At 44.5% G+C, this 14,055-nt stretch overlaps 1 protein-coding gene and 1 pseudogene across 1 annotated transcript in view; both read left to right on the forward strand.

Moving 5' to 3' along the window:
• Nucleotides 1-14,055, forward strand: part of LOC126235103 (uncharacterized) — a gene marked incomplete at its 3' end in the record, with an annotated part of 217,158 nt that overhangs the window by 50,834 nt on the left and 152,269 nt on the right. The gene's annotated exons all lie outside the window — the stretch shown is intronic.
• LOC126238640 (5S ribosomal RNA) lies at nucleotides 4,311-4,428 on the forward strand (annotated as a pseudogene).

The following is a 14,055-nucleotide window of genomic DNA, read 5'->3' on the forward strand; positions in this document are numbered from 1 at the left end:
GTCAGAAATATCCCCTCAGATTTTTGCAATGCAAACTGTGTCGTAAGTAGACGATGGTTTCAATGTAGATTTAATTAATCAGTATTAATTAAAACGTCTGTTTTAGTTGAAAATATTAACGGTACCAGGGCTTTTTATATTGTGCATCGATTGCTACAGATTGCCTCTCAAAATAATGTTCGAGAAGTTGAGCCATGCTCTTCATTGTGCTTTGTGGGGTCCCGTCACGGAAGCCGACCCCCACGTAACCTACCATGTCACTGTGAATAAGAGGTGATACTGACTTCCTATAATGGCAAAATTTGAATTACGCTAAGAAAGCTGAAAAGTAAATATGAGAGCGATGTCAATACCGATGGATAATTTCAAGCTATTTTATGTTGCAGCCGAAAGTGACTGTAATGTTACACTAGAACCAGCGTTTTGGAAGCGAAAATGTAGATTAAGACGACGATGTGGTCTTCCTTCTGAAGAAATGGATTTAGAGAGCTTGAAATCGCTCTTTTGTTTATGAACAGGGTGGAGAATGCAGTAGAGTTGTGACCCACTGACCTCCATTTTGTGCTGAGCCGTCAACAACCACCTCAGTTCTTCAGTCTGTTGCAACCTTGTGTGACAACATAGGGCTGTAAAAGTTTGGGAAGCCGTCAGCGTTGTATGATTTCGACCGGGAAACGCAAAGTTTACTTTTTATTTATATATTTACGTATTTATTTATTTTTTAGAATGCGCTTGCTTAACTCCACGTAAGTGGAAGTACGTTCTTACTCAAAATCATATCAAGATGAGAAATCAGCTTTTGCGGAGCACGCAAGCAGATAATGTATTGCACTTGTCATCCTAATACGCCGCTCTAGATTCGAGACCTTGAGATAGCAGGTGTTTACGGCAGCTACACAAATGCGGAAGTCTTCCGGTATGTTGTTGTTTCCAGTGATGGTACGTCGAGGTCGTCCAAAAACTAAGCACACATCACGGCCACACGACGTCATCCTAGGTTTCTTGTTTTCGAAGTTTCCGTTTTTTATTGTATAGCTTTGTCTGCTGTCTGGGGTTTATGGAGACACTGCTACATTATGAAATCATCAGTTATTTTCTTCGTAAGTTTACCATTAGTCTGTGGTTATTTTTCTGAATTTTCTTCGGCAAGCACATCAAATTCATATCTTGGACAATGCTTTGTCTCTTTTGCCAATTATCAGAGCTGTTGTTGCTGTTTCCAACACACTTTCTCGAACACTGTCTTCTTAAACGTTCTGTACGACCATTCGTCAAGCACATGAAAATAACGTTGTGTACATAGTGGAGCAGGTACTCCGTACGAGCTGGCCGAGTGGCCGAGCGGTTCTAGGCGCTACAGTCTGGAGCCGAGCGACCGCTCCGGTCGCAGGTTCGAATCCTGCCTCGGGCATGGATGTATGTGATGTCCTTAGGTTAGTTAGGTTTAATTAGTTCTAAGTTCTAGGCGACTGATGACCTCAGAAGTTAAGTCGCATAGTGCTCAGAGCCATTTTTGTACTCCCTACGTATCGCAAGTTGTGTCGGTCGCGACGACCACCTGGTGACGCCGTCTGTTTTCTCGTGCCTCAGGCTGTCCACGTTATGTTGCTGCGTATATCAGTAACATCTAGACTACCTCTACAGAGGACAGCCGTTCGACTGCATTAGGAGCAAGGCCACAGTGTTGTTACTTCAAGGCCACTACTGGATTCGAGTGTATTTGCTGGTCTCAAACAACTCTACGTACTATAGTCTGTTGAGCAGGAGATAAAGTATTCACTCCTCTGTCGACAAATTTCTTCTGGTACGACGACAAAAGAAAATCATGTTTGAAGTTCGATGCCTCGGGACAATGAAAGTGGGGGTTGGTTGTGGCTTTATACGACTGCACCCGCGACATAATGAAGTAGTTAAAGTGATGGATTAATAGTCACAACTAGTGACACTAAGATCATCATCCAGCCATCTTGTTTCAGGTTTCTCGTGGCTTAATGGAGATAAATATCAGGATGGTTAGGTATCACAGCCAATTCCGCAAGCAGCATCAATTGCCAATGACTTCAACGTCGGTAGAGTATTATACTTATCCCTGCAGTTGGATACGACAGCAAGCTCTTTTTTTTTTCTTTTTAATTGCCCAGTGGATTCTCTCTTTTCGTCTGGTCAACAACCTGACGGTCAAAATGAGAAGATGCACTAAATAGATTTAGACGATTAACAGACGAGTGGCCTACTTGTTTACTGATAAGAAGTGACCAATGTCATGCACTAATTCTACATCTACTTGTATACTCCGCTAGCCACCTTACGGAGTGTGGCGGCGGGATACTTGTGGTACCACCATCTGATCTCCCCTTACTGCTCCATTCGCGAATACTGCTGGGAAGAGAGAGTGCCGGTAAACCTCTGGACGAGGCGTAATTTCTCTTATTTTCCCGTCGTTATCATTTCGCGAGATGTATACGGGAAGGAACTAGTATGTTGCCCAACTCTTCACGGAAGGAATACTCACGGAATTTCAACAATTAATCTATGATACACGAACCCTCTTTTGTAGCGTCTGCCACTAAGAGTTTGTTGAGCAACTCCGTAAAGCTCTCGCGGCAACTAAACGGTCCCGTTAGGAATCGAACAGCTCTTTGCTGGACCTTCCTATCTCTTCTATTAATCCAACTCGCTACGGTCCCAGACTGAAGAACGGTACTCAAGAATCGGTGGAAGAAGTGTTTCCTAAGACACTTCCTTCGGGCATTAATTGCATTTGCTTAAGATTCTACCAGTGACTCTCGGCGTGTGTTTTTATTTTTGTTTCATTTGGTCATTTCACTTTAGGTCAGTCCGGATGGTTCGTCCTAAATACTTCACTGAGTTTTCGGTTTCCAGTTAATAGTGTACTCGAGCATAAGCGGATTTATTCGCCTATTCGGGCGAAATGTGCTACTTTTCTTTACGTTCAGGTTCAACAGCCAGTCCCACACCTATCATCGACCCTCTACTGTTTTTCATGCATTTTGCTACAGCTTCCTGGTGTTGCAACGTTCCGATAGACAACATCATCATCCATGAACAGCCTCATGGGGCCTCCAACGTTACCAGCTACATCATTAATTCAAATTGTAATGAGTAACGGCCTTGGGGCACTCCTGGCATCGTCTAAGATGGAAACTGCTCATGAGTGCCTAACACAGTTCCAGCAATCTATAGGGAGGTGGCATGGCATGCAAAACTGCAGGCCTGATTAGACTCTTAGACGGAGTTTTATCCTTACCCTACCAACCATTTTACTCATGTGTGATTAGTCCCTTCGATACACAGCGAGGTCGTAGTTAAGGAAAAGGGCAAATATCATTATTATACTCAGCATTCATTCTAGGCGAATAGTAACAAAAGCGTGACGTTTACCACAAAGTTCTAATAATTCAAGCTCAGTGTTCCAGAAGTTGAGAGTAGAGGGTTAAGTTCCAAACTGAGATAGAAGGAAGTACCTCAGCCGTAATTAGGGACACACTGGGAAGGGAAACAAATACTTTACCAATTAAGTTTTGTACCGCAGTTCTTTTATATAACTAACGTTTCGACAGAACACGATTTTACGTGTTTTCACCGTTACTCTAAATATACACACAGCGAAATTTACTATCTTTGTCGCCGGCCGGGGTGGCCGAGCGGTTCTAGGCGCTACAGTGTGGGACCGCGCAACCGATACGGTGGCAGGTTCGAATACTGCCTCGGGCATGGATGTGTGTGCTGTCCTTAGGTTAGTTAGTTTTAAGTAGTTGTAAGTTCTAGGGGACTGATGACCTCAGATGTTAAGTCCCACAGTGCTCAGAGCCATTTGAACCATTTTTTGGTTCGCGAGTGCGATAATGAGTTGTGCAGCTACATTTGCAGTTGTCGTCCCTTTATTTTTCACCACGGTGCTTTTCAGTTACCGTCTGTCACGATCGCTCAGCACACACTTTCGTCCGCGTTCTGAATTAGCGGGTTTAGTTTTTCCATCTGCCTTGTGTGCCGTCTAAGTGTTCGATACGGTGCCTGTTGAAAGACGGCCCATTTGGTGTAGTTTAGTTAAGGAACCACTTGCCATACGAGTACCAATAATTTGCCCACAGTCGAGTTCACTTAGCTTCGACATTGTGTACTTACGACTACGCAGATCACTGCTCTAACCACGACAGACACTTTAACAATTTGAAGACAGGTGCCTTTCGTGATCAAATACGACAGCGCAACATGCAAGGTTGGTGAGCATCTGTAACGATGCATTTCTCGCTTTGTTTTATATTTTTGTTCACCCCTTGTACGAGTAGGGCAACGGCCTTGCCGCAGTGGATACACCGGTTCCTGTCAGATCACTGAAGTTAAGCGCTGTCGGGCGTGGCCGGCACTTGGATGGGTGACCATCCGGGCCGCCATGCGCTGTTGCCATTTTTCGGGCTGCACTCAGCCTCGTGATGCCAACTGAGGAGCTACTCGACCGAATAGCAGCGGCTCCGGTCAAAGAAAACCACCATAACGACCGGGAGTTGTGTGTGTTGACCACACGCCCCTGCTATCCTCATCCTCATCTGAGGATGACACGGCGGTCGGATGGTCCCGATAGGCCACTTGTGGCCTGAACACGACGTGCTTGTACGAGTAGGTTACTCCTCCGTGGCAGAAGCACGGCTCTAAACCTTCCAGAGTGTACTGAATTTGGAACCCGTGAATCATTTCGGACGAATAACGGACCTGTCGTTTAAATGCCTCAGTGAATTTCCTGCTCTATCCGCGTCCGCTTCGCTCTTATTCCGCCTCTCATAATGTAGCTCGATGTCAACGTGGCGCTAAAGCTCTGGCTGTGGTCCATCCCTTGTCGTCGCAGTAAGCGCCCCCGCCGCCCTCGGCTGAAATCGGACAGAAGGCGCAGTGCCGGTCGCTTCCTGGCTGCGACTGCCGGCGCGTGACGCGAGCGCTGTAGACGGCGAGGCGCCGGCCGCGTCACGTGAAAGGCGGCGAGAGCGCCGCGCAAAAAGCAGCCGGCCGCGAAGGCCAAGGTGGAGGCGGCCGTCGTGCCGTCCCAGCGCCGCTCTGCAGGCTGTGGGCGTCCCCAGACTCTGCCGCGGACGCGCCCGCCGCCTCTCTCCCCTCACTTCCGCCTCTCGCTCCTCCACGACAGGAAGCTACACGAGCGAAGCAAAGCATCTCGCTTCCTAGTGCCCATTCACCTCGTGCAGCCCCCAGTCGAGCCTCAATAGGCTTCTTCTGCCAAAAAATACGAAGAGTAGTTATCGAGTTTGAGTTATCACCTCGAGAGAATCGAGCTGCAACTACGAAACTTGGTGACATTTATCTGTCAACGCGACACATCTTTCCCAACGATGGCTTACGTTGTGGCTGCTTGATTGTAGAAATATATATTTTCGCTGATATCACCTCGTCGTCACTCTCAAAATGTCTTTCTTCGACCGAGGAAAGAGGGAGAAGTCACTGGGTACCACATCGTGAGAATATGGGGTTGAAGCAAAACCTGATAGCCTACAAAAACAGCATGAGTGACTGTGACACGTGCAGAATGACCTACAGCATTATAGAGTAAGGACACCACCTTCTAGCACTCGGTATTCACAGCCTCTTGTAACCTCGACTGCAGTTTTCGGCTGTACGCTTCTGCAATGGTTTTCCCCTTACGAGCATAATCTGTCAACAATAGACCATGACAAGTTTAGAACACACTCAGCATCACCTTCTGTAATGAAGTTTCATCTCCAGCTTTTTCGGTGGCGGTGAGTCCACATGTTTCTATTGATTTCTTTGCTCATTTCTTTGTGATATACATGGCACCCACCCAAGGTGATTAGGCGGCTACAGAAGACATCTGGATTGGCCGTACACACCTGCAGCATTTCCGCTTTCTGATGTCTGTGAGCAGTCGGGAAACCAGTGGGCGGCAAACTTTGGTGACAATTAATTGAAACCCTAGCTGCCGACAGGTGTTGTGATATACCTCGATGGAGACAGCTGAAAATGTGTGACCCGACCGGGACTCGAACCCGCGATCTCCTGCTTACATGGCAGACGCTCTATCCATCTGAGCCATCGAGGGCACAGATGAATAGCGAGTCCCGGTCGGGGCACACATTTTCAGCTGTCTCCATCGAGGTATATCAACAACACATGTCGGAAGCTCAGGGCTTCAATTAATTATCATTTATTCTAGAAAAGCTGCACGGTCATCAATGGTATCTGTTCTTTCGAGAGTAGTTACTATCTTCATACACAGACCTTTGGTGTGTTTAGAAAGTCGTCCAAGATGTTGAGAACTCATCCCTGACTGATTTTCATATTTCTGTTATCACCTATATTTGGATATGCATGTCTTGGAGCACCAGGCCTACCATTCCTTGTGCGATTCCCAGTTCTTCACTGAGGGGAAGTCTGCCACTTCATTCTTCGTCATGCAAACTTGTTGGAACACAATGGAAGCCTCTCCACCACCTGCCACTATGCCACATGATGCTGAATTGTTGCTGTACAGTTTCTTCAACTCCTCACGGATTGTTGCAGCGTTCTACTCCTACAAATAAAATGAAAATTACCACATGCGCATTCCTCTTCATTAATGGGTTGCGTCATTTTCTTTTCTCACCCCCAGCGGCGTGCTACGGTACTGTGACAAGTATGTGTACTATCACTGCAGCCGTGTACCTCTAAACAAAGAATTAACTAAGAAACTTCGTTTTTTTCAGGTGATGAGTAAAACTTGACGTCTCCTCCTCCTATTAATGTTGGAACTGAGCATCTTGTGGTGTTAAAAGATGGTACTCGACCTATACCAGTTTTAAATCGTATTAGGTCGTAAAGGCCCACTCCGATCTTTAAGTCATTTTTCGCCCCCAAATAAACGTCTGTGAAGATTAACGCTGTCTAGAAGCTCCATCGTCTCCGTAAAAAATAAACGTCAAGTTTACGATATTGATCAAGCGGGTAACAACCTCTAGCAAGTAATTTTGTGGTTCGTTTGTATTATGTTATTTTGAGACCAGGCATGTTGTTTTGCAAGGAAAATTGCGTCGAGACGAATATTATGTTATAAATTCTGACTATGAAATTTCTGGCGGGAAATTCGGAGTCATGCAATACGGAATATTTCAATTTATTTGAATGATCTGCATTCCTTCAACATTTTGCGAATCACCACTACTGCACAATGCAACATTACCTACTTTTCTATAATGTTGTGGCACACTTTGACGAAAAAATAGCTGTATTAATAACGGTCGGATTCAGTCGTTTGAATGGACGCAGTAACATTCAGCACAATGTTGAATTATTTTCAGTCAAGACGAAACATCTGTGACGGTTGATCCAATACTTTCTCACAGTCCCAAAGTAAACTACTTGCCTCTTCAGGCATTTGCAATAGACAAACCAACAAACAAAATCTTTTGAGGCGACGTATGTAATTCAAGCATTCTGTAAAAGTAACTTTCTCCCAGTTATAATGACAACGGTTACTACGCTTAAACTTCATCACAGATTTACGCTGATAACTAGGAGCTGAGAAATGCTGAATTGATAGCCATTCTTACACTGGTTCGTTTTAGCTCTTAAATCCACTACAGTAACTACAACATATAGAAGTATCAAGGACAAAAGAATGTATGCATCGCATAGCAGATCTAGATTTCAAATGAAAGTACAGCTATCATCAGTGCTATAAATACAAATAATACAAGAATCAGACATAGAAGCTGCACATTTATCAGACCCCATGTGCACAGTTACAATTCCACAATTACGTGCCGTTATAAGTAGTCATGTAAACTGAACGTAATTATGACGACAGATACTTCAATCTAAATCAGACATGTAGAAGCTTTAGTCCAACTCAGGCCACTGTTTACAGATCCACAGCTGCCTCAGTTGGACTAATGCTTGTACATACCTGTGCTAGACTGGACTATGTGTCTTTATAATCACATTCAGTCTACATGACTACTTATAACGGCATGTAATAGTGGAATTGTAATTGTGTACAACTATGACACTGCGTCTGATAAATGTGCTGCTTCTATGTTTGATTCTTGTATTATTTGTATTTATAGCACTGATGATACCTGCACTGTCAGCTGAAATCTAGATCTGCAATGCAATAAAAAAGACAGACGACATTACGACTACTGCTAACCTACCTTCTGTTCAGGATTACATAATATTTGTAGGGCACAATCATTCCCGTGGAATCGAGCATAAGGATATAGAAATCTTACATAACCCTATCATTCATGTGCGTAAATATTTCATGCTTTACTGAGTCAATCACTCCCACACATGTTTAACTGAATAAAAAAAAATTACGCCGTCGCAAAGCAAAAACATCAAAACCTAACTATTCTTTCAGTAGAATGATTACTAAACCAGCAGTAAAGAAAGAAGTCATCCACTGGTTAAAACGCTGGCCAATTTTCGGAAGAAGTGAAGTTCAAGTCGCCGTCCAGCCACCTCGAATTAGTTTCTCCATGGTGTTAGTAAATTACGAATGCCGAAGACCGGGACGACTCATTTAAAAAAGACACTCCTCTGTTGTCAATGAAATTGTGAATACTCTGTTCTGTGGGCGTTCGTAGTTTAAGCGTTAATTATTTTACTCACAACTGTAATTTTCATCAACTGTAGCATATATTTCAGAATAAAATTCAGTTGTCAGCTCCAAATACATTTTTATTTCGCTTTACCAGTTTCGAAGTATTAATATGTCATCATAGAAGCCTGCAGAATTACGGATAGTACAGGTATTTAGACCTTGGCTATACATTTATTTAAAGTACAAGAAGTATATTGCTGAAACTTATTTAGTATTGGTTTAGCAGATGTCAATATCTTCTTCGTAGAAGCATAATGGCATGATATGTCCAAAAATTTACATATTGTACGTGATTATTGAAGCACATGTTGACAGGCTGATAATTTACAGAAGTTCCATATAACACATTTGAAAAAACATGGAACATACTGCCATTACATAAACGTAATGAGATGTCAAACAAGCCTTGTACAAAAACTTTATGAAAATAGAACCGACAAGATTGTAAATTCCTCTACACTCAATAAAATGGCCTTACTGTTAAGAAATATACTACTATTTCTGAATGACATTTAATGTCGCATAGCTAATCTGTTTAAAAAACATGACATCACTGTGTCCTTTACCACCAGTAATGCCGCAGAGTTTCCCTGTATACATAATGAGAAACCTCCAACTGACAAATTTCTCAAATCTGATGCATATAAAATAAAATATAATATATGTCCGAGGACAGACAGGGAGGGTATTTAAGACTCGCTTTCGTGAGCACTTACTCAACAAAGACGGTGAGAATTCATACAAGTAATTTTTGCAGAACATCTCAAAATCGAGAAACATACTAGCATGGCAAGTTTGCATATAATTGACAAGGGCTACAACAGGCCTTTTAGAAGAATCTTAAATGTACAAACATTCCTATCTAATTTCGAAAGATTTGTTGGCCAATCAGCTTGCACAAGAAATAGATACTATTTTTACTGGATAGCATCTCTTATAAAATTTGAAAATCAGTCCGTTCATTTTATATATTACACAATGTGCCTTTTTTTAAATTATTATATATAACTTCTTTGTATCCTTTATTGATAGTTTTTTTATGGCTTTATACATGTTCCGTACTGCTGGCACAACAGCTTGACGTGTACAGATATGTGATTGTTACTGTAAATTATCAAGCTCTCAGTCCGTGTTTACAATAATCACATACAATATGAACATTTTTGGACACATCATGGCATTATGCTTCTGTGGCGAAGATATTGATATGTGCTAGGCGCTTCAGTGCGGAACCACGCTGTTGCTACGGTCGCAGGTTGGAATCCTACCTCGGGCATGGATGTGTGTGATGTCCTTAGGTTAGTTAGGTTTAAGTAATTCTAAGTTCTAGGGGACTGATGACCTCAGATGTTAAGTCCCATAGTGCTTAGAGCCATTTGAACCATTTTTTTGACATCTGCTAAACCAATACTAAGTACGTTTCTGTGATGCACTCCTTATACTTTACATAAATGTGTAGCCAAGGTCTGAAGATTTGTAATATCGCTAATTTTGAAGGGTTCTGAAAATGACAAATTAATTTGCCCAAACCGGCTAGGCGAAATACAAATGTGTTCACGACTGACAAAAAATGAAATGAGCGTATGGTAATAATGGCCGGGACGCCTCATCCGGCGGAGTTCGGCCGCAGAGTTGCGTGTCTTATTTCAGGTAACGCCACATTGGGCGACTTGCGAGTCGGTGATGATGATGATGAAGACAGCACAACACCCACTCCACGAGTGGAGAAAATCTCCAACCCGCCCGGAAATCGAACCCGGGCCTGCTGCATGGGAGGCAAACACGTTACCACTCAGCTAAGCAGGCGGACCTAAGCGACTGATAACTGAATTTTATTGTGAAATTAACCACTAACGCGTTGTTTTTCTCTTAAACGAGGAAGCAGTGCATACAATCCGCGTTAAAACCACACGCTGCCTAGTCGCTGTACCGATGTCGCGCTCGGATTCGGTCCGGATCTCGTCTACACCTCTATATCGCAATCCACCACGCTGCGTGTTAGGGGACACGTGTAGGTCGCCCCTTTACTATCACTTGTCAGTAACCTCGTTTCGCCGCTTGTAACTGTTTACGAAATGCCGTGACAGTCGACGTTACGCGGTACGCGCTGTACAGAACGCAGCCTTGGGAAACCTCTTTTGTGAGGGAAATTGGAGTGCGGCGGCGGTCGCCGTTACGTGTCAGCCGGAGCAAAACACTGGCCTGCGCGCCGCTGAGCCGCAAGGTGAATGAACAAGCAGGCGCCGCGCCGCCCCGGCCTCCAAGAGGTCGCGCCGATCTGCCGCTGACGGCCGCCGCCGGCTGTTTGGTGTTTACCGCCTCTACAGAGCCGCAGGCCGCAGCCGCCAGCCGGTTTACAGGTCGCCTCCGTAACAGCTCGGCTCTCGCGAGGTCCGCGAGCATCTGTTGCATCACCGGGTCGCCCGGCGTTCAGCCTCACGGTGAAAGCCGACTGCTTTCTGCTCTCGTTTCCATCAATCAGGAAGAAATACTAACGTCAGCTCTCAAAACTGTGTCCAATGTGACGTAGCGTTGTGCGGTCTTCTTGGTGATTTTGTCTAACTGTGAAACTAAATGAAAGGCTGTTTGTGTTGTATCATACGCGTTTCACTTCTTTTTATTTGTCAAGCATCTTCAGTGGTATGTGTTTTATGAATATAGACGGTCCAGTCACATTAAGGTGACTATCGCCTATGTTCGGCGTCAACTTGCAGTAACTACTCACGAACGGCAGATGGCAGCACTAGCAGTGGAGGGTATATGAATCGTGTCGAGGGGGGTTGAGGCGCTAAAAACAATGCAGTCCTTGTAGTAATGCGAAAACGGAGTGATTTACCCGACGTTCAATAGGGAACGATCATTGGCTATGGGGCCAAGGGTGGAAACGTTTCCGAAACGGTAAGTTCTACATCTACATCTACATCCATACTCCGCAAGCCACCTGACGGTGTGTGGCGGAGGGTAACCTGAGTACCTCTATCGGTTCTCCCTTCTATTCCAGTCTCATATTGTTCGTGGAAAGAAGGATTGTCGGTATGCCTCTGTGTGGGCTCTAATCTCTCTGATTTTATCCTCATGGTCTCTTCGCGAGATATACGTAGGAGGGAGCAATATACTGCTTGACTCTTCGGTGAAGGTATGTTCTCGAAACTTCAGCAAAAGCCCGTACCGAGCTACTGAGCGTCTCTCCTGCAGTCTTCCACTGGAGTTTATCTATCATTTCCGTAACGCTTTCTCGATTACTAAACGATCCTGTAACGAAGCGCGCTGCTCTCCGTTGGATCTTCTCTATCTCTTCTATCAACCCTATCTGGTACGGATCCCACACTGCTGAGCAGTATTCAAGCAGCGGGCGAACAAGCGTGCTGTAACCTACTTCCTTTATTTTCGGATTGCATTTCCTTAGGATTCTTCCAATGAATCTGTCTGGCATCTGCACTACCGACGATCAACTTTATATGATCATTCCATTTTAAATCACTCCAAATGCGTACTCCCAGATAATTTATGGAATTAACTGCTTCCAGTTGCTGACCTGCTATATTGTAGATAAATAAGGCATCTTTCTTTCTATGTATTCCCAGCACATTACACTTGTCTACAGTGGGATTCAATTGCCATTCCCTGCACTATGCGTCAATTCGCTGCAGATCCTCCTGCATTTCAGTACAATCTTCCATTGTTACAACATCTCGATACACCACAGCATCATCTGCAGAAAGCCTCAGTGAACTTCCGATGTCATCCACAAGGTAATTTATGTATATTGTGAATAGCAACGGTCCTACGACACTCCCCTGCGGCACACCTGAAATCACTATTACTCCGGAAGACTTCTCTCGATTGAGAATGACATGCTGCGTTGTGTTATCTAGGAACTCTTCGATACAATCACACAATTGGTCTGATAGTTCATATGCTCTTACTTTGTTCATTGAACGACTGTGGTGAACTGTATCGAACGCCTTGCGGAAGTCAAGAAACACGGCATCTACCTGGGAACCCGTTTCTATGGCCCTCTGAGTCTCGTGGACGAATAGCGCGAGCTGGGTTTCACACGATCGTCTTTTTCGAAACCCATGCTGATCCCTACAGAGTAGCTTTCTAGTCTCCAAGAAAGTCATTATACTTGAACATAATACGTGTTCCAAAATTCTACAACTGATCGACGTTAGAGATATAGGTCTATAGTTCTGCACATCTGTTCGACGTCCCTTCTTGAAAACGGGGATGACCTGTGCCCTTTTCCAATCCTTTGGAACGCTACGCTCTTCTAGAGACCTACGGTACACCGGTGCAAAAAGGGGGGCAAGTTCCTTCGCGTACTCTGTGTCAAATCGAACTGGTATCCCATCAGGTCCAGCGGCCTTTCCTCTTTTGAGCGATTTTAATTTTCTCTCTATCCCTCCGTCGTGTATTTCGATATCTACAATTTTGTCATCTGTGCGACAATCTAGAGAAGGAACTACAGTGCACTCTTCCTCTGTGAAACAGCTTTGGAAAAAGACATTAAGTATTTCGGCCTTTAGTCTGTCATCCTCTGTTTCAGTACCATTTTGGTCACAGAGTGTCTGGACATTTTGTTTTGATCCGCCTACCGCTTTGACATAAGACCAAAATTTGGTTTGTAAACCACTCGCGATCCGCCGTGGTTAAAGTACACGGTGGTGACAAGAGTAATGGGATACCTCCTAATATCGTGTCGCATCTCCTTTTTCCCGGCGTTGTGCAACAACTCGACGTGGCATGGTCTCAACAACTCGTTGCAAGTCCTCTGCAGTAATGCTGACCTGCGCTGCCTCTATAGTCGTCCATAATTGCGAAAGCGTTACCGGTGCAGGATTTTGTGTACTAACTGACCTCTCGATTATGTCTCACAAATGTTCATTCATGTCGGGTGATCTGGATGGTCAAATAATTCGCTCGAATTGTCCAGAATGTTCTTCAAACCAAACGCGAACAACTGAGACCCGCTGGCATGGCGCATTGTCATCCACAAAAATGCCATCGTTCTTTGGTAATATGAGGTTCACGAAAGGCCGAAAATGGTCTCCAAGTAGCCCAAGATAGCCACTTCCAGCCCTATGATCGGTTCAGTTGGACCAGAAGACCCAGTCTGTTCCACATAAGCCGGCCGGAGTGGCCGAGCGGTTCTAGGCGCTACAGTCTGGAAACGCAAGACCGCTACGGTCGCAGGTTCGAATCCTGACTCTGGCATGGATGCGTGTGATGTCCTCAGGATAGTTAGCTTTAAGTAGTTCTAAGTTCTAGGGGACTGATGACCTCAGAAGTTAAGTCCCATAGTGCTCAGAGCCATTTGATCCATATTCCACATAAAAATAGCCCTCATCATTATGGAGCCAACAACAGCCTGCACAGTGTCTTGCTGGCAACTTGGGCCCGTGGCTTCGTCGGGTCTGCGCCACACT

This window comes from Schistocerca nitens, chromosome 2 (genome assembly GCF_023898315.1).
Source record: "Schistocerca nitens isolate TAMUIC-IGC-003100 chromosome 2, iqSchNite1.1, whole genome shotgun sequence".
Classification (NCBI taxonomy): domain Eukaryota; kingdom Metazoa; phylum Arthropoda; class Insecta; order Orthoptera; family Acrididae; genus Schistocerca; species Schistocerca nitens.